The sequence below is a fragment of the Rattus norvegicus genome, chromosome X, assembly GCF_021556685.1.
Source record: "Rattus norvegicus strain SHRSP/BbbUtx chromosome X, alternate assembly SHRSP_T2T, whole genome shotgun sequence".
Taxonomy (NCBI): Eukaryota; Metazoa; Chordata; class Mammalia; order Rodentia; family Muridae; genus Rattus; species Rattus norvegicus.
In genome coordinates, this window is record NC_141554.1 from 148,350,660 (window position 1) to 148,372,337 (window position 21,678).

A 21,678-nucleotide genomic window follows, 5' to 3' on the forward strand; every position below is an offset into this window, starting at 1 on the left:
ATGCCCTGTAAGATACAGACAGCACACTAAACTAGAGGCCACTCACAACACAGAAATTTACAGTGGAATTAAGAAACATAGCCAGTGCGCTCTCTCTCTCTCTCTCTCTCTCTCTCTCTCTCTCTCTCTCTCTCTTTCTCTCTCTTTCTCTCTCTTTCACTCTCTCTCTCCTCCCTTCTCAACTCCCCTTCCCATGCCCTAAATAAACTTTATTCTATACAAAAAAGAAACATAGCCAGTAATGCATATGATTACTTCATATGTACACATCCACTTAAAAAACACAGCCTATATAGTACCCAGCTTTACCCCATATAGCAGAGATCTGCAATTCAGCATACATCTACATACCATGAACTATAATAATGTACTGTATGACAAAGATCATATTATATACAGATACCAATTCCAAAGTGTGTGGACTTCCTTGCTGTTCACAAATGTTTGTCTAAATTCACACTCCAAAATTTAGAGCACTACGTTTTAATGCAGAGCCCCTTATAAAAACTCGTATTTTATGCACAATTCATAAACAACTGTATGCTTCACACCTTATTATTTGCACACAAATCTGATTTACCTTAATGTATTCCCACATACAGGATCATATATCATATATCACATAGATTAAAACTATTAACTATCATTAAAATTGTGTGTATATGAGCATTCTGCCTGTGTGTATATCTGTGTACCATGTATATACCTGGTACCCACAGAAGCCTGATGGAATTACCCACAGAGATCTAATTAAGGTTCTGAGTTAAAGACATTCGTTAGCTATTCTTCAGGTGCTGGGAATCACATAAGTCCTCTGCAAGACTAGCAAGCTCTCTTAATCACCAAACCTTTTCTCAACCCTGCACCCCCCCCCCCCAGGTTAGCTTTTTAAGGCCTACAAATGTCCTATCAAACAGAGCTATCGTGAGCACTGGTGCTCTTAAATACACTACAATTGTATGACATGACGACATCTACGCAGAGTCACAATCTTTAGGTTTGGATTTAAACACCTAAACTCACAGAAAGGAAAGACATGCTTACAGTATAAAAGCTCATCCCATTGTGCCAATGTGGTACAAAAGAAGACAAGCCTCCACTCACATAAGCTCAACACTGAGAACACAAAACTTGATGCCTAACATTTAGACCCACTCTGTAGTACAAAGCTTGAACTTAGAACTCCAGTTGCTTAGGCTAGAATCCCTATCAATATTATTTTTATGACATAAGAAAGTTGGTTTTGACCTTCCTGTATTTTCTAAGCTACAAATTTAGGATAATAATGATTCCTGAGTCATAAAGGTCTTAAGAGAAACAATGAGTTAATGGTTATAAAGCCTTTATAATAGTACCTGGCAAAGAATTGCTGTCATTCATGTCATTGACACTGTTACTGATATTATTACTATGCACATACTGGACAACAATGGTAAAATTCAACCTAAAACAACAAAACATCCTCCTCCTCCTCCTCCTCCTCCTCCTCCTACACACACACACACACACACACACACACACACACACACACACGCACACACACACACAAATACACACATGGGGAGAGAGAGAGAGAGAGAGAGAGAGAGAGATCCATAAAGCACACAATCTTATCACAACTTATACTATACTTTGACCACTACATCTGTATTAACTATACTTACCTATCACATAGTGTCTACATAACATCCACACTTAACCACCTACCACTTAGACACACAGAGTAGTACGCACACAGCAGTGCAAAAATATAGAAGTTCATCAATGTAAAAATTCATCTTGTTTTCATTAAATGCTCATACACATGTCCCACTATAGATGTACATATGTGCAGCACAGAATACCACATTGGCTCTACAACTCAAATAACTCAGCTTAAACTCCTGAAAAGAATCCATCCCGTATAGATTTCTCCAAAATACAATGAACAGACTAGTTTCATAAGTCACAGAATTAAAGCTCTCACTACAACACACAGATTCTTCCTAGTGTCCAACTATATTGATTTTAGTAAAACACTGGCTTATCTCTACAATAAAAGGCATCATAAACATCAATATATTGGACAACACACATTAAATACTTACAGTGCTCATGTAGCCATCCATACAGAGAACTATTTCACCTCACCCAGACATTGCACATACTATGTAAATTGACTCTTCGCTGCCAGATGTGCTACCCAACATGGAATAGTCAGTCCCATTACAGCATACAGATTATCTCATTACAGCATACAGATTAGCAACACAGAATAACTTTTTTGTTACTATAACAGAAGCACACACAGTCTACAAAAGACACAATGCACAGCTATGCTCTATAGTACTTAGGTGTAATACAGACGATCAAAGCATACGCGAGAACGACCAAATACTCACATTATACAAATGTGCACACATAGGATTTTACTATCACCACATAGGCTACCTCCATGAAATGCTTCCTAACCTCTACAAAATCTAGGTTCCCACCAAAGAATAAGCAAAAAACCAACAAGGCACAGAACACTCTACTTCAACCAGAAAATATCCCCACAACACATAGAAACAGAACAAAGGACAGAAGAATACTAATGGCTAACACCCAAACTCATGTGAAACACAATGACTGACCTATCATACCCCAGACTCATGTGAAACACAATGACTGACCTATCATCCTCAGCATGGCCCACTATCGTCCATACTCAGTAGGCTCACTCCAGAAAACCTTGGTAGGAATGTGCAGACATAGCCTTTAATTAAAAATAAAGGCTGGCCTCTGAAACTATCTTCTTCACAGAGTAAACACTTTCAGGTACATAGAAAGTATGTCTAATTCATAGACACAAACAGGAGTACTTCACAATACTGAACTGCTGTGACACACTTAATACATGCTTCCATGCTTCTGTGCAAATAGAATCATCCCATGAGAATAAAACTCACCTCAGGAAAACGAGACTTTCCTCAAATGTCCTGAATTTGCCACATAATATGCATAATCTCCAGACAGCATCCACTAGTCCTAAACATAGACTCATGATACAAAAGTACCAAGAAAGAGCTGAGCAGTGGAGAATTCAAGAGGCCCTGGGCTTTCTCCCAACACTGAATAAAACTGGGTATGGTTTTATCTGTAACCACAGCACTCCAGAGATGGACAGAGGAGGACTAGACGTTCAAAGTTGTCCCTAGCTACATAGCAAGTTCAAACCCAACCTGGAGTGTGTGAGAACCTGGCTGATAATCAAACCAAACCAATTAAACAATGAGTCACAACATTGACAGCAACAGAAAAGTACTGGAAAAAATACACATAAAGTGCTACTATGCATAGACATTACCTCCTCAATGCTCATTTTAGTGAACTGACAGGAGATTCAGATCTGCACTATAACACACTTGCCATGCATAGTCAGAAATATCAGATATTAGTCAAATACTCCCAACTAACTCGACTTGCTTGCCTTCCTTTACATAATCTAGGTTCATCCACATCTAGCAACCTAGACTTGTCTCACAGAATGAGGTAATTGCTCAGAGCCTAAACACTATTCACAGCTTGCAAACTGACCAAAAACCTCAGCTGTGGAAAAGTCTTACATTTACTATATAAGCATTCTCCTTGATTGCATAAAAATCTTGGACAACATACCAAAATGGCCTTCAATTAACTTCAATGTACATACATTGTGCAATATTGCCATTCTTTCTGTAAGACTTAAACATATACAGAGATATGGATAATTTACCCCGACATGAAATTTTCCCATGGATACCCAGACTTATCTCCTATTAACTAAGATATCTTGCACATGGAATATAAGCCAGCAAAACTCAAACTGTCCCCATAAGCCAGGCATTCATTGTTCATTCTAGTCTTGCAATGGGGCATGCATACCACCCCTTCCTAAGATAGAAATGTCCTCATCTAACAGATGTTATTCCAAATGCAGACAGTTATCATGTAAAGAAAAATTTGACATTTTAACAAAAAAAGTTCACCTCATAATGAGCAGAAAGGCTTGAAACCAAACAGAAGAATCTTACTTGAATCTAGTCACCAGTACTCCGCATTACAGAAAATCACACAGCATGATCCATGCTGGTCCCACAATATATAGACATAGCAACAACACATTTATATGACTTAAAGATCCAGAATATCTTCAAAACATATATATTCACTATGAAATATTCGGATCAATACAACCTCCAGATGACTACCACAATGCATAAATACTGATGCATACAAAAGAATCCTACATAGAAACTGCACACTTATGCTTCCCTACTGGAAAGCTTATCGGCAGACTTGTGGCAAATTATGCAGATTCTAAAGTCATCCAGACTTTAGGCAAGAATCTGTACTCACTCTAAGTCCTAATGACAAAAATGCAGAGCTACTGAGGGTGAGAGATCAGTGGGCAGCCATTAGTGTAGAGCCTAAGGACGTGAGGTTGGTCTCTAGAACCTACACAGTGAGCAGAAAGAACAGACTCCCATAAATTGTCCTCTGAGCTCCACATATACACTGTGACATGTTTGTACCCCCTTCCACTAAAATAAATAAATGGTTCAAAGAAAGACTAAACCTGGGGCACTCAAACATGGATGCCACATGATGGTATGCCCTCAACACAGAGCTCTTACCTTCACTACACCAAAGCACATATTTTAAGACACAGATGGTGAGCAACACGCAGAAGCCACATAGCAGACATTATCCATGAAACCTAGAATTACCTCACACTATCCAGACATATATAGTGACATTCTGATTTATCCAACAGCATTGTTCCATATACAGAAATGAATCAAAACGTAGAAGCATTAATAAGATGCATGCTGCAACACGGGACATGCTCCACAACTCAGATTTTATATGACACTTAACACTTGTCCCAAGAAAGTGGAGAGATTCTGGATACCTGGCAGTGAAATATAAGACATAGATAAGCCTGACAATGCCCAAACTTTCTGTATAAGATCCACACTAGCCTTTGATAACACACATATCTTTGAAACCACTTACCATGGCCTCACAACATAAAGATATACCCATATATCACAACACATGGACACACTTAGAATATATATCCACTCTACACAGCATGGACTAGCCCCCATAGACTCTCACTGTAAAATACATTCATAAACAGCAAGCCATAGGTCTTTTACACCCAATAAAGAGTCTCTTATCATTCTCTTATCACATGGTTCCAAAATTAATACTGAACACCCGTACCCAGAAAACATAAATGTAACCCATTATAAACCCAAGTGGATTTCCCTTCCTTTCATACTAATTCATAGGTCACACTTATTCTACAACATCCAGACATACCCATATAGTACACTAATTCAAGCAATATTTAAATAACTGAGAATCTTGCAATGCTACAGAATTTTCCCTACAAAATAGAGAAATGTGACACACCTCCTCAAACTGTACACAATCTGTAGTATACAGTTTCTAAATGTTCTGTTTATGTCTTATAATATATAGTCTCGAAAATACAGATTCCTCAAAATCATACAGCACATCATAACACCTTAGAAACACTTCTCAAAACATACACTATAATAGGCAGACACACAAAATGTATTCCTGTTTTCAAATACACAGATTTGCTTCCCCCTGCCTACTTTTTGGCCAGCACTTCTAAGATATTTTACACAAAACCCATTTGGCTAGATGGGCATGTAGCTCAGTGGTACAGCACTTCTAGTGAGTTGGATATACAAATTTCTAAGTTTCTTCACAAATACTTTCAAACCAAGCCATAACAATAGCAAACTCCAAACAGAACTGAAGAATGTAAAAATAAAGCAAATAATCCCTAGAACAAAACAAAACAAAAAACCAGTCTTGCCTCACAATGTGTAGAGTTTATCCAAATTTCAAATTCATTCTGCAAGTATGGTGCTTCATCTCTATACTACAATGTGGAAATTTGCCACAAAGCAGGTACCTACTTCCTTATGTACCACAGCCATTAGAGCATCAGACACATAGACACTCTCCACAGCACCAAGAAACACTGTACAGCATTCTGTATTGCCTGAATGTATGAGTGTTGTAATGCATAAATTATTTCAGAACTACTGCCCTAATATCCAGTAACAATACCAACGTAATATCCCACATACAAGCTTTATTACACTACCAGCATATAGTTCCATCATAATTAATATACAACCTTATCTCAAGAAGACGGCATGAAGTTGGGAGAGAAGCATGCTGGGAACCTCTTTGGGGGAGTTGGAGAGAAGAAATACAGGTTATATATGATTATATTTCATTGTATGTATGTATAAAATAATTCTCAAAAATAAATTAAAAATAGTCCTTCCTCAAAGTGTATAGATTTGAAGTAGAATGCACCTGATATTATCTTAACAGGTAGATTTGCCTTAAAAGAAAATCTTGATTCAGAGTACTATAAAAACATCTTATATGGTCTGCAGGGAACCTATGATGTCTATCTAAACTCATTCCTTAACACCAAAACATTACCTATAAATCACAGGTAAGTTAATACACTATAAAATCTCTCTATAACAAACAAATGCACTCTACGACATACAATTACCCTACTTGGGAAAGAATAGCCCAATACACACATCACTACAATTTGTCTTACCACACAAGGCAGAGATATCTCACAATGTATAGACTAGCTCCATAATATATAGATAGAGGATATGATAACCAGACATAGCCTATGACAGAAAAACTTTCTGATAAACAAAACTGAATTTACATGTACAGAGTTTCCTCAAAATACATGCAATTACTCTGCAATATAAATGCTTTATAAGGAAAATGTATGTTTATCCACACAGAACTGCTACAGTCTTGGAATTGGCTCACAGAATAAATGCTTACAGCATGTTTTACAAATGACTCATCAATCATGCCCTTTATAGCACAGTTTTACCCTACAAAACACTATTGCTTCATCTGGGCAGATGCTGTAGTGTACATGCTACCTCCTATCACTACCATGACAAACTTTCCAAACAAAAGATACATTTCCCAATGTACAAAATACTTTCAAATTTCATGAATGCACCCAACAATAACAGTTGTCATATTTGTAGGACTTCCACTGTATCTACACTTACTCTGAAATGCCCAGGACCAAGTCACAGCCCATATCAGACTGAAAACACAGACTTCCACAACAGTCATACTCGAAAATGCAGAATTTGCTTACAGCTTTACATCATGCCATATCAGTCAGTGTGTGATCTGAAGTGCACAAGATCTGCATGTAAACATATATGTAAGGATCCTAATATACAAGTAGGAAGACATAGACACTGTAATTGACAGACATATCAAACCATACAAACTCAATCAGTAACCACCTAACAAAAAGGCTCACAATTCATGACACATTCAACATAATGACATGCCTCACAACACAAAAAAGTCTTTATTTCAACTTACAATACACAGTAAGGATCTATCACACCCCAAATTTACACGTATTCAGCCAAATTCTTTAGAACCCTAACAAAGCTCATACATATCTGTAATTAATCTATATATTGCGGACTTGTCTCATGGTGCACAGAACTGGAATGAGCCACAGCCATTAGAAGTGACATACTATGTGCAGGAAGAAACCCACGGTTGAGGTACTTCATCTCTAGTAAAGGAGAGTTTTACGTAAAGCAAACATATTCTAAAGTGCAAAGCTTAGCTTGTTCTAACAGAATTTGGAGTCAATGTATAAACTTCAAATGAACATTACTACAAATAACTTGAGCACATCTAGAAAATTATAGTCATGAAACCTATGGCTCCATTCAAAATAGATTGATCTCAGGACAGCTGCACAACACTCAGAATCCACATGTAACAGAGCCAGCCTGCAATCTATTGTGTTACTTCAGCTGGCTGCACTTGCTCCTTTTAAGTAACTTCACACTTTACACACATACTTTATACACATACAGACTAGCACCACAAATTCCCTCGGGGGGTCTACAACTTAACTAGCTTTTCAAGTAACAGCATTATTATTTAGAACATTTAGCACCATCTTTCTATCAGGAAGACACCCCATAACATGGATATGTGTTACCGTAAACTCTAAAGTACACAGGGACTGCCTTTTCAACAGGAATTTTTTTTACCACACGCAGACCCACTTCACCTTATCAGACTTGCCTAACCATACATAGAGATGCACTGGTAAGTACAGAAATTAATCCCTCCATGTGCAGGCTAGCTCCATGGTCTTCTGAGACCATGCATAGACACATAGCCTGATGGAGAAAAGGACTACATATAGAGATATGTAATCCACAGCATCCGTTTAGCATCCTACAGTACTTGCTCCACATTTGACATGCTCAGATTCAATTCATGAGACGAAACTATTCATACTACACTGAAACTCTAACAGTGTCTAACTTATATATGTTGGTATTCATATGCTTCAACTCACACAAACACAGAGGCACATTTGTGATTAAATACATGTGATAAACATGCTCATGTTTCATATATAAAAAGTTCTGTTCATCATTAAAACATTTAAATATACATGCGCACATAAAAACAAACACAAATCCTGACATGTGAGTATGCATTCAGAGATGCATACATCAATAAGACAAAAATGGACTAATGAATAGATTTATATATGTATAGTAATTTATTTATAGAGAGCTGTATATACAGCTACATTGGTCAAAGATATATAGATATGGATACACATATCTATGAAAATGTAAGTATGCAGACAGATATGCAGACACAGATACAAGAATGTTTAAAATTGATGCAAACTAACATATTTTTATAGCAACTCATTCAGATTAATACGAATTGCTAAGGTATATGATATCTAGAAACAGATTCACTGAAACCCAGTCATGAATAGAGAGCCAGAGTTGTACACACCCATATCCATATACGGTGATGACACAAAATTGTGTACAGAGGCAGAGATATATAAACACCCTTAAACGTAAGGAATATGGTGAACCAATTTACAAACACACAGTGGTCCATAAGTGTATACATATACAAGCACCGAAATATACAGATACACTCAGAAGCATATGCATCTATTAAGTTTCTGTTCACAGACATAGAAAATGTGCAACCATATTGAAAGTATACAGAATGCCTTCAAAGATATACACTTGATCACTTTTGTGCATAGTCATATGTGTAATGCAAACATTGATAGCCATTTATACCATAGAGGCAGACACAAAATAAATCCACAGACCAAGATATTTATTCTGTAGGCATCCACAACTCCATACATACTACATTCTCACATCTCAGATACCTATCTAGAGACGTAAATATTGACATATATATGCACGGATTCAGTCTGTACTATATAAATGCACTAATTTGCATGAAGATATGTCTACATAGGCATTCAGATATTCACATGGACACATATGTACACAAATATTAAAATACTAGAGCATACATATAACAGTTATTAAACATAAGTTAAGAGAACTACTGGCAAGAAAGTAAAAGTACACTTATGCAAGCATATTCTATGTATACACAGATACATAAACACAGGGAGGTTCACATATATGAACACAGGTAGTCAGCAAAGCATGTCCACACAGATAACAAATCCTACCCTACATTATATGGATAGATACATGCAGCGATAGATGTCAGTAACACAGATGCAGTTCTACAGGCTTTTGTACCAGCTTGGATGGAGATACACCGAGAATCTTATAAATGTGTGCACATGGTACTTTATAAAATGCACTTATTTATACTGACAAAATTAAAAGTGCAAATATGCAGAAATACCATACATTCTCATGCTGACCACATTGTCAACACAGAAGAGATATACATATATTTAAAAGTAACAAAATATATAAAATACATTTGCAGCTATGTGCAGATTTGTAACTGCACAAGTGTGTACAGATACCTCCTTACATGTTAACATTTGCACATGTTGCTGCATATACACATACCCTATCACAGTGCTCTACATATGGTCTCCTAAGCTTTTAATGGTATGCAAATTCTAAGCATACGTCAAATAGATCAGTGCACACATAGATATACATATGCCAAAATGAGTGTATAGATGCATATAGTACTTCATGCTACAAATAGAAGCAGACCTGAATATACACAGACACATGTGGATTTACATTGTGAAAACCCATAAATAGATATACAAACTTTTGAAACAAACTAATGCGTTTTAATGCGCCTTTGTGTTATTAGCTTCTTAGGAGCAACAAGTAATCAATCCCACTTAGCTGATTATACCATACAAATGTAGGTGTGGAAATTACCAGAAATATCTCTAAGACATCTTTAAGGCAGATGAATGTGCACACACACTTAAATATTTACAGTCATAGATATAATTCATATGGAAGCATAAAAATAAATAAACATGTATAGCCAAATAAAGAAGAATACACACATAACTATACCTACCCGCCACTAAAATACTGTACTTCAATATTTAAATGTTAGCTTTTGAAATTTAATACCAAATTAATTCTCATCTTCATCTAAGTTCTAGTACTACTGGCTCAGTGATGTGAGGCCATTTTTCTACCTTCTTCCCTGAGACATAGGAGTACCCGTAGCCCTTTCAGAATTCCTGGAGAGTTTGTGTAATGGAATGGCTAGCCTTGTGCTTGGAAGATTGTGCAGGGAGATGGCATTGCTGCTGGTTGTGTGTGTATGTGTGTTTGAGACAAATTGTTTAGCTACATAGGATTAGATTTTTTCCAACTATTTTGCATTGGATGACAGATATATTATTTTGTATTTATAAATGAACCAATAAAGATTAATCTGTTAATAAAAATAGAGTATGATCACAAACAAAGTCATTTCCTAAGTTCTCAGATATTGTAAGAATTTGCTTCTATCCTTGGCAAAAAGGCTCCAAATTTATGTTTTCTGGCATTGCTGCTATTGGTATTACTGTTTATTATTATTATTATCATTATCATTATCATTATCATTATTGTTTTTACAATTAAACTACATTGGTGAATCTTTAATGTCCATCTGTGAGTATTCTTTTTTTTTATTCTTCTCTCATACATTACATCCTGACCACAGTTTCCCCTCCATCCTCTCTTCCCAGTCCCCCCTCTACCTCCCATCTCTCCCAGATCCACTCCTCCTCCATTTCTCTTCAGAGAAGGGCAGGCCTCCCAGGGATATCAATCAAACATGGCTTATCATTTTGCAATAAGAGTAGGCACATTCCCTCATACCAAGACTGGGCAAGGCAACCCAGTAGGAGAAAAAAGTGTTTCTCCTTTAAAAGCAGGTGAAAGAGTCAGTCAGCCCCAGCTTTCACTGCTAGGAGTCCAATAAGAACCAAATTTACACAACCAAAACATATATTCAGAAGACCTAGGAGTACCAAGGTCAGACTCATGCTGGCTCCCTGGTTGTCACTTCAGTCTCTGTGAGCCCCTATGATTCCCTGCTTAGTTAATTCTGTGGGTTTTCTTGGGGTGTCCCTGATCCCTCTGGCTCTTATAATCCTTCTTCCCTCTTTTCTAGAAGATTTCCTGAGCTGCACCTAGTGTTTGGCTGTGGTTCTCTGCTTCTGTTTCCATCATCCTCGATGATGGTGATGATGATAGTGATGGTGATGGTGATGGTGATGATGATGATAGTATGGTGATGGCGATGGTGATGGTGATGGTGATGATGATGATAGTGATGGTGATGGCGATGGCGATGGTGATGGTGATGGTGATGGTGATGGTGATGGTGATGGTGATGGTGATGGTGATGGTGATGATAGGCTCCTGTCTACAAGTATAGCAGACTATCATTAGGAATCATTTCATTGACTTTTTTTCTGGTCATGTTTGATTTTATCCTAGGTCTGTAGCCTAGGGTATCCTAGGATATCCGGTCTCTGGTTCCAGGCCCTACAGACAATATCAGGCATGGGTTCCTTCCTGTGGCCTGGGTCTCAATTTGGACCAGTCATTGGTTGGCCACTCCTACAATTTCTGTGCCACCAATTTTACCCCAGCCCATTTTGCAGACAAAACTAATTGTAGGTTGAAACTTTAGTGGCTGTGTTGTCCCAATTCTTTCACTAGAGGTCTTGCCTGGTTACAGGAGATGGTTAGTTCAGCCTCCATATCCTGATTGGTAGTAATCTTAGGATCAACATTGTAGATTCCTGGGTGTTTCTATTGTCCTCGGTTTCTATCTTCCCTTCCCAAGAGGATTCATGTATCCCCCCTCTTGAGCCCTCCTTGTTACTTAGCCTCTCTGGGTCTGTGGATTGTAGCATGGTAATCCTTACTTCTAGCCAATATTCACTTATATGTGAGTACCTTGTTTGTCTTTCTGGATCCGAGTTACCTCACTCAAGATGATTTATTTTTCTATTTTTTTTCCCTATGGGACCTGAGATTGAAGTAGCCGCAGTGCAAGACGGAAAGAGGGCTTCGTGCACGGTGTGCATTTGCCACCTAGTGACCACATTGAGTAAGTACAGTATTTATGCATCACCTCAGCTGGTTCCACTATTTAACCTTGTGAAAAGCTATATGTGTTGTTAGCAGACATTACATTATAGTGCTTTCTGCTATATCCTGACATGCAAATAGTAATCCAATAAAATTGTACCTTTTCACACAAAAATAGTCCCTATTTCATTCTTTCTGGATTTTCCTGAGACTATTCTCTACCAGTTGTCTTTATACCTACTAATAATTTGTCACTTAATAGCACTTTGAAACAGTTAGAAAATACTTCACAGTTGTCTTCAAACTAGCATCTGAAATTTATCATAAATTTAAACATGCACAAAGCTGTCATTACTATATTGTAAATATGTCGATAGTTATACTCAAAAGCAAATTAGTCACTTTAAAAAATAATCAAAGTAAAACACTGTTCTAACTTGTTTATTTAAAAGAAAAAAATGACAAAAAGGTCTTTTGGCAGACAGAAAATTCCCCCGATTTTCTGTCTCCTTGAAATAACCAATTCACTGTACTTCCTTCACACAATTCATTATAATGTAATATAATTTATGTTTAAATGCCTTTTATTGGTGACTCTACCACACAACTACTGAAAATATATGGGAATTGAAATAAACTTTCTTGTGAGTTTACGCCTCTAAATATTATGATTTTTATTATTAAATTATTTGTACTGAACGTTTGGTCTGAAGAGAATAGAATATTACGTGTTGGTATATAATGAGTAGAAGTGAAAGTAGAATTGTCTGTGCCTCTCTTAAGTGAACATGAGTGTATTTTCTCCTGATTAGTTCACTGCTCTGAGGATGACTATTATTTCTAATCTCCCCACCCTTTCTTTATTCTACTGGGGATTGAACCTTTGGCCTTGCTAGAAAGTTGCCGTGCTACTGAGCTATATTCCTGGTCCTTATTTTTAATTTTTACAGATATGAGAACTCAGGTAACTTTGTTCATGTAAATGATTTAAAAGGAATGGGATGAGGATCTAAGTCACAAGTAAAAAACTGCACAGTGATTTATTTATTACCCAAGCCAGTTCTTAGTATGAAGTGCTGGTGTGCTCCTGTAGTCTCAGTACTTGGAATTGGAATATTTTAGAGGAAGAGGAAGAGGAAGCAGGAATTTTAAGTTTCAGGATAATGCCAGCTATGTAGTGAGACCCTGTCTCATAAAACGACTTTTCAGACGTGAATCTATACAGAGGACAACTTGAGAAGAGGAAGTGACAGGGTGAGAGGACAATGGGTAAATATGGTAAAGACACATTACATTTATGTATTCATAAAATGCATTGTGTTTATACTAATGAAAAATAGATAAAATAGAAAAAAGAACCAAAAAACTTCTTGAACTGAAAATATTTTTCAATGATTTTTAAAAATTAGTACATTTTAAATAGATAATAGCATCTCTAATTTCATGAAAACAAGAAGTCCTGCGATTTACAAAGGCTTGTACTGAGGCAGCTGATTCTTTTTCAATTTCTAGGAAACTGTCTCTGCCAGTATTTACCAAATGACTACGAGATTCATTATACTTTTATTTGGGGAGCATTTAATTTTTATTTTTTCTCCCTATGCTTACAATAGATTAGGAGAATCAAAATGCATAGATCAATATGTGCTTCCCAAAGCAATAATTTTAATAAACTGCTTTGAAATTATTATATACTTTAAATATAAAAACTTGAAACTATAGATTCAAATCAATTTTATACAAAGTATTCCATTATAACTTGATTGGAAAAGGCATAGTTCAGGTCACGATAAATAACAAAATCAGAATTACTTTTAAGAATATCAGACTTAATTTTTAATAAAAGTATTAATATATATTTTAGAATAGTTATCAAGACAACAGAGAAATTAATTAAGGAATACTTAATGATAGATATCAAATTAAGATAAGAGTGACATATTTTATCCATTTAAAAATTATTTTAGTTCTGGTACACAATTTTAAATTAAACCATGTAATATATAACTGAGATTATGAGAGATGAATCAGTGAGTCTGATCTCATGTATAGTTTCCTTTGGTAAATATATATGCATTTGTGTTTAAAACATTGCTACTGAGTTTATAGGAATTGTTGATTGTACATAGTGTTTCTTTAATTCATAAACTTTTTTGACTATGGAATTAAACTTTTCAACTATATTTTGTTATATGGAAGTGTATCTCTTCTTAAAACGAGTTAGCATTTTAAATTTATAATGTAACGTAGATAATGAGGTATTTTTAAGATGAAATGAGAATTGATTTTAATTGGAAAAGATATCATACAATATAATCAGAAAAGGTTTTTTTTTTAACTAATTTAACTGAAAAAAAACTTTTTCTGCATATACATGTTTTCCAGCATAAACAATTTTTAGTGCTGAAGAACATCCAATTACAGTTAGAAGAATCCACTAATGATAGATACTGCTGTTTATTAGGTTTATTGCGCTCGAGTGAAAACTGTGATTAATATTGGTGACAGCTGGAAAACCTTCGGACGTCCTGCGCCATACTGGTCATTGATGTGTTTCATAGAGATCAGAGCTGTGTAGGAATATTAGGTGTTTCCTTCCTTTGGAAGCTTGCCTGGTGCCTTCTATTACCATGAGAGCTAGTTCTCAAGGAGAAGGCCTTCAAGGCAATTCCAGTTCAAAGGCCTCTGGGCCTTGGGTCTGAAACTTAAGGATTTTTTGGTGGTAAATCTTATGGGCTGTTCTTTCATACGTGCAGATGGTCTTTATGCTCGGTTTACTGCTCTGCTGTTACTTTTGAAATTCTTGATGTGTTTTGAACAAATGGTTCCATATTTGTATGCTGTACCATGCCTCACAAATTATATAGCAGTTGCTATTCCGAAGAAGATACTTGTCACTAAATAATTAACTGAAGTTGCTCAACTAAAATGAAGCTTCACTTTTCTGACATTCTTTACTGCATTTTGAGCATTAAAGAAGAATGGTTATGCTGTTCAACAGTACTTTATATCGCCTTTCCATTGTATTTTTGACACCATGAGGGGTATCTTCTGTATCTTTATTTTGTCTTCCATAAAATATCAATTGTATTACACTTAGCTTCCTTGATACCATGTAAAAGTAATAGTTGACTCAAGTTGAAATTTCTGTGGAAGTACTTTGAGATCTGGAAAGGTTGATGCATATGTAAAATTATCCAGTCCCTTCAAAAACATGGAATGGAGGTACTAGCCATCTGCCTGGGTCCTGGAGGCCTCCTTAGTCTCAGCATTGAAGACAACATGGCTCATGACAGTAGAACTGGTATCCTAAACTCCTTAGAGCTAGATAATCAATTTTAAAATTTGAAAGCCCAAGCAGGCCACATTACTGTTGTTAAAAGGTTTGAATCCAGGCATGAAGAAAGTTGACTGAAAAGCAGAGGAGAGGAAATACATCCTGGAAACATACTGGGAACACCTAGGTCATAGTCTTAAGCACTAGGCTTGGAGGGAGAATACCAAGGGTGTCATCCATTGGACACATACATACATTTCCTCGTGGCGCCAAAGGGCATTCAGAGGAAAACCTTTTCCATAAAATGTGCAAGCTCACATTCCTGGGTGGAAATGAGAAAAGTATATACAGGAGACCTTGAGAAGTCCAGGAGATAACAGCTGACCACACACAGCCTATATATGTAGCACGGGGTTCTTCTAAACACTTGTAGATTATTTCTAGGTCATCTTGGCACTGTTTTATGTTTCTGATGGGAGATATGGGAGAAAGTAATCAACTGTTTACTGATTCTCACACTGTATCTTCTGTTTTGCTGACCAAAGGTTCACTGCATTGCTCTCTGCTCCTTAGTGCTGATTAGGCTTGGGATTTAACTTAATTGCACTTTTCTTTTCTTTTTTTTTTTTTCCGGAGCTGGGGACCGAACCCAGGGCCTTGCGCTTGCTAGGCAAGTGCTCTACCGCTGAGCTAAATCCCCAACCCCTAATTGCACTTTTCTATACCTTCATATCAATGGGAAATTCCTGAATTCTCTTGGTAAGGCTTTATTCAGAAGACTTTCCAAGTGGAACTGTGCTCTATGAAAGTTTAGTGGAAAAAGTGTGTGTGTGTGTGTGTGTGTGTGTGTGTGTGTGTGTGTGTGCACGCATGTACATGTGTGTGTATGTGTTGTGATTTAAAATACTTAACAAAACTCATGAAAAAATTCTTTGTTGAATATTTAAATGCCACCAATTACACATTTTAATATGTATGGCACTTAGTTTGATTAATATAAAGTATAACTGTAAGGATTCTATAGGGTCCCTCTCCCACTGAGGCCCATCCATGCATTCTAAGTAGGGGTGGGAGGGATTCGATGGCAGGAAACAGAGACAGAGACTGCCCCTGCTCCCCTTCTTAGGGGATCCACAAAAAGACCAAGCTGCACATTGCTACAAATCTGTAGGAGATCCAGGTCCAGCTCCTGCATGATTCCTGAGCAGTTGCCCAGGATCTATGAGCCCAATGGTACCAGGTTACTTGACTCTGTCCGTCTTCTTGTGGTGTCCTTGACCCCTCTGACTTGTTGACTTCTATCCCTGACTCTTCCACAAGACTTCCCAGGTTCTGCCTGAATGTTTGGCTGTGGGTCTCTGCATCTGCCTCCATCCGCTGCTGGATGAAGCCTCTCAGGAGACAGCTATGCTCTAGCTTCATGTCTACAAGCATAGCAGAGCATCAATATAGTGTCAGGAGGTGGTTCTTTCCCATGAGATAGATCTCAAGGTTGGGCAGTCATTGGTTGTTGGTTCCCTTAGTCTCTGCTCCATCTTTATCCTTGCATATTTTTAGGCAAAAGAAAATTTGGGTTGAGGGTTTTGTGGGTGGATTGATGTCCTCTTCGATCCTGTGGAAGTCCTGCCTGGCCACAGGATGTAGCCACTTCAGACCCTATATCCTCCTCTGAGAGGCATCTAGGCTAGGGTCACCCCCATAGACTATCCATATCCTTTCCCATCCCAGACTTCCAGTTAGTCAGCAGAGTTGCCCCCCCCCACCAATTTCTATTCTCACCCCCAACCAGCCCTCTCTCACCCCCCCACCTGATTGCCATCCCCATTTCCTTCCTCACCTTCTCTCCCACCATTTCCCTCCCTCAGTCCACCTCGATGACTATTTAGTTTCTCCTTCTGAGATTCGCACGTCCTCCCTTGGGACCTCCTTATTACCTAGTTTGTTTGGGCTGTCTTTCATTTTATGGTTAATTATGACCACTTATCAGTGAATACATACCTGATATCTCTTCCTGTGTTTGCATTACATCACTCAGGGTGATATTCTCAAGTGGTCTTTTTGAGAGTCTTAGTCTCTGATTTTCTACTACATGTCACTTGTTTTGACAATGCAACCTCTTTTATGTCTCCCCCATTACTATAATATTAGAAGGAAACATTACAAGCTGAAAAGCAGAGGGAAACATCTCCCAAATACAGTGTTTTTGTTTGGTTGTTTTTTTCTAGATTTTTAATCATGTTTTTAAAGAAGAAAATAAAATATTTAATGTATTGAGGCAAAACGTTTTAGGGTGGATAAAAGACTAATTTTGTTACTGGGTATGATGCTGCATTTTTGTAATGCCGGCTAGTCAGCACTGATGTGCAATGATCATGAACTCAAAGCTCTCCTAATATATAAAGTAAGTTCAAAGTTAGCTTGGGAAATTTACTAAGACACTGACTCAGAAACAAATGTAAAATGCAGAGTATAAATATGGCTCCCAGATGTAGTGACTGTCCAGCATGTGGGAAGTCCTCAGTTTGGTAGTCGGTATTTAAAAATATAAAATTTTGTTCTCATTATTTTTATGTTTCCTTAGGTTACATGAGGCTGTGTCTTTTTCCCCCTTATGTCTTAAACTTATATATAGCTACAGATGTGAGGAGATTCTGGTTTTGGAGAGTAGTTTATACTTAATATAACTGTTCTTTAAATGACCATAACAACTTTTCTTTTTTATATTTTTATTGGTTATTTTACTTATTTACATTTCACATATAATAATTTTTCTTTCCTTTTTCTAAATTTTTTAAATTTAAATTTATTTTTCTTATTCACTATACTTCCTGCTTACATCCAATCCTGGCCTTTCTTTTCATTCTTTTTTTTTTTTTCTTTTTTCCCGGAGCTGGGGACTGAACCCAGGGCCTTGCGCTTGCTGCAAGCGCTCTACCACTGAGCTAAATCCCCAACACCCTGGCCTTTCTTTTCATGCACAGTTCTTGTGAGCATGGAAAGTAAGAGATAATAGATTTGCTGTGTGTTCTGTCTTGATTGGTTGTGGCATAGGATGGTTGTTCTCAGTCAGCTTCACTAAGAGCTTCCTTCTTGCTGAAGAAGTAGAATTATTCATCACAATTCCTTTATAAATTACAGAAAGAAGGCAAAAGAGAAAGAGAATGATAGAAGCAAATGAGAGATGATATTTTTAACTATTTGAAGGATATTTTAGGTTTTGCTGCTTTAAAACCATGTCCTAGGGCAGGCATGTTGGCTCAGTGGAGATAAGCTCAGTTCAATTCCTGGAAACCACATGGTAGGAGAAAATTGATTCTTTACAAATTGTCCTTTGGTTCCACATATATGTATGTGCACAAGCACTTGCAGGCACGCATATTCATATATTCTCCCTCTCCCTCTCCCTCTCCCTCTCCCTCTCCCTCTCCCTCTCCCTCTCCCTCTCCCTTTCTCTCCTTTAAAAGGAAGTAAACCCTATAATTTGTAACAAAAAGGAGTTAGTAGCATTAACTGACACAAAATTACATAATCTCACAAGTAGAATCTAAAAACATTGAACTCAAAGGCATATTGAGTAAAATGGTGTTTACCAAAGGCTGGGGTGGGAGCAGAAGGTCAAAGGGCAAAATCTTTGGCTTATAAGTATAAACTCTGGAGAGCTTTTATACAACTACAGTTAATAATACATTGTATATTGCTAGGAGACTACATTTTAATTATTTTATGTTAAAATTGATAAGCATGTCTGTTAAATTGTTATGACTGTCATTCCACAGTGCATACATTTTCAAGATGTCATGTTATAGAGAATAAATACCTTTAATATTTTCTTCAGTTTAAAACACCTTTAAATTACGTGATTGAAGAATATTTATTCTGTGGTATGAGACCTGACAACTTCCTGGTTTGCCAGTAAAAATACATTTGAAGGTGCTTCGGTATCTTTTTAGGGCTGGATGAACTGTCTGCTGAGGTGGAATTCCAGAGTATATAAGAAGATTAGCTGTGCATTTAATGCAGGGTATTAAGAGCTTCCTAAAAGAAGATTAAGTCTAAACGTATTGCAGTCTGCTAATGCGTTTAATTAATGTTGCTGACAATTTTGCCTTTTCAGGTTTTTCACTGAAACCTGTGCTTGTGACTCCTAACACAACTGTAGGGATTAAGAACTTTTAGAGTGCCTTACTGTGATCTGCTTCTCTGTGGGAACTCAGTAAGCTGCCTACATATCTGCCCACACTGGGAGCCCTGGCAGCGGCTAGGGTGTTAGTAAGACAAAAGGGAGGTGAAACAGCATTGGCCAACAGGAAGTGCGATGTTTGCAGATGTTCCTTCGCCTTTGTACCTTACCCTCTCTATCTCCTTTCCTGAATCCCTTGATGATGATTAGAGAGAGGGGCACTTAAAAAAACTCCTAATGAGAACTCTCACCAGGTCCTCTCCCGGACCTTCCAGGGATCCTGGAACTGTGTCCTGTTGCTTGGGTTCCTCTCCACTCTGTAGAGTTTTCTCCCACTCCATGTACTGCTGTCTTCGTCCACTGTGCTCTTTTTCATTGCTTCGGTGGTTCAAAATATATCCCTTTCATCAAGACTCACCTCAAATTCTTCTCTCCTCTTGTGATGGTTTCTATACGCTTGGCCAAGGGAGTGGAACTATTAGGAGGTATGGTCTTGTTAGAGGAAGTGTGTTACTGTGGGCGTGGCCTTTAAGACTCTCCCCCTAGCTGCCTGGAAGTTAGTCTTCTCATAGATGAAGTTGTAGAATGCTTAGCTCTACCTGCATCATAACTGCATGAACTGCTGCCATGCTCTTCCCTTGATGATTATGGACCTCTTAACCTGTAAGCCAGTCCCAATTAAATGTTGTCCTTACAAGAGATTTGTATTAATTGCATTGACAAAAGAAGTCTGAAAAAATCCCCAGGAGAGACTTTGTTCTCTGGTTAAGTCTCCTAAAGAGTGGTTTGAATAAGCATAGCAAGCTTAGAAAGGAAAAATATATAATCTGTGGTTCAAGTATTAAAGGGGCACCAGGAAGTGAAATGGAGCTCAATCCTGTGTTCAAGGATGTTAAATTAAATTAAGGGACTGGTGACCTTGGGGCAAGATCCTATCTAACTAAATTTAAGTCCAGAAGGCAAAGCACATCCAATCTCTTGAGTTCAAGGCCAGCCTTGGGCAGAACAAGTTCTAAGTGAAGAAAGCTTAAATCTGAGCATGGTGCCATACACCTTTAATTCCAGGAGACAGAGCCATGCAGATCTCTGAGTTCAATGTCAATCTACAGAGAAAGTTCCAGGACAGCCAAGATTAAGCAGTGAGGAAACAGAAAACTGGTTAATAGAATAAGGGGGGACATGTCCCAGCCTCAGCAAGCAGCAGAACTTGGTAGCTTTAGCTGTGTGGCTCTGGCTTTAGAGTCAAGAATAGAAGTGGCTACTGGACAATTGATGGTGGTTGGCTGGAGCTAAGAAATTAGTTGTGGTTAAGAAGAGGCCAGCATCATTAAGGTGAAATCATCTGGGAAGTGTTTTCTGAGAACACAAACGTGCTGTGTTTCAGAGATAGCCAAGGTTGTACTGAGTGCTGCAGCTGAACTTGGTAGTATCTAAGAATTACCCAGGTGGTAATGGTTTTGAAGGTAAGAAGAGGACATGGAGAGCAACTGAGGCTTGGTACTGTGAGAGGTCATGGAAAGCCATTGGTGAAGGTGCAGCCTCAGTTGCAGTTGACAGCTCAAGACTGAAGGAGTCATGCAAAGAAGTTGAGGCTTGGCATCATGAAGAGAGCCTATGAGAGAATATTGGTAAAGCCTAGTTGTAGTTGAAGACCCTAGTTTATTGGAGATGCCAGTACCGTGGGATTATTACCAAGAACACCAGTGCAGTGCAGTGGAGTCAACCAGAGCCTAGAGTGCTGCAGAGGG

General features: G+C 37.7%; 1 protein-coding gene across 13 annotated transcripts in view; it reads left to right on the top strand.

Annotated features, from left to right (window-relative positions):
- The window catches only part of Magec2l1 (MAGE family member C2 like 1), a 173,846-nt gene that overhangs the window by 6,009 nt on the left and 146,159 nt on the right, over positions 1-21,678 (top strand). For all 13 annotated transcript variants that reach the window (XR_015646800.1, XR_015646801.1, XR_015646792.1 and 10 more), the window contains one exon: positions 12,417-12,492. The gene's annotated coding sequence lies outside the window, so the exon portion shown is untranslated. The remainder of the gene's footprint in view (positions 1-12,416; positions 12,493-21,678) is intronic.